The sequence below is a fragment of the Lepisma saccharinum genome, chromosome 15 (assembly GCF_977018435.1).
Source record: "Lepisma saccharinum chromosome 15, izLepSacc3.1, whole genome shotgun sequence".
NCBI lineage: Eukaryota > Metazoa > Arthropoda > Insecta > Zygentoma > Lepismatidae > Lepisma > Lepisma saccharinum.
This window is the reverse complement of record NC_139243.1, coordinates 67,660,081-67,660,887: the sequence shown is the minus strand read 5'-3', so window position 1 is coordinate 67,660,887 and position 807 is coordinate 67,660,081. Positions and strand designations below refer to the sequence as shown.

The following is an 807-nucleotide window of genomic DNA, read 5'->3' as shown; positions in this document are numbered from 1 at the left end:
CAGTAGCTACTCTTATCTCTTACCGTCCAGTTCATACATATGTACAAGGAACAATTTCCGAATGGTTGTGTGTTTTTTACAAACACACACATTTACAATAATTACCTATCAAGAAACTACATACCTAGTAGTACATAAGACGTAATACCAATCTTTAAAGAAATGTATATTTATATATGTGTGATTTTGTATGTTAACTTCCAAAACTGGCAAAAAAAAAAGTTTACTGTTAACAAGCATCCTTATGATGTTGACACGCATGTACAAGGAACAATTTCCTACTGTTAAATTAGGCGCACACAGGAGATGTACTATGTAGATTTTCAGCGAAAAATGCAGGCTCGACCAGGACTCGAACCCGGGTCTCTGGCAATCCGTGCCATTGCTCTACCACTGAGCTACCGAGCCGGCCTGGCTTCCCCTGCATTTTCGCTGGCGCTGTTTTACCTGTGTGAAATCGTCTCTGCAAGTGCTACTGCAACGGAATCTGTTGCCTTTGAAACACTATAGACGTCGGCGTCTATAGTGTTTCAAAGGCAACAGATTCCGTTGCAGTAGCACTTGCAGAGACGATTTCACACAGGTAAAACAGCGCCAGCGAAAATGCAGGGGAAGCCAGGCCGGCTCGGTAGCTCAGTGGTACAGTCTAGCTGCACACGCGGCCGCGTGCAGATCGTGTTTTCGCGTTCGCTGTTTTCCGTGTGGCAGGTAAGGCAAATACTCTTGAGTTGAATTGAGCAAGCACTGTTTTTGTAGTACGTACATGCTAAGTGAGAAAGACTAGATGGAAGACAAACATGCCGGTAC

The 807-nt window shown here is 44.0% G+C and overlaps 1 non-coding gene across 1 annotated transcript; it reads right to left on the bottom strand.

Moving 5' to 3' along the window:
- Nucleotides 1-337: 337 nt before the first annotated feature.
- Nucleotides 338-408, bottom strand: TRNAS-GGA (transfer RNA serine (anticodon GGA)). The gene has a single exon. It is a non-coding gene; the product is annotated as a tRNA-Ser (tRNA).
- Nucleotides 409-807: the final 399 nt, after the last annotated feature.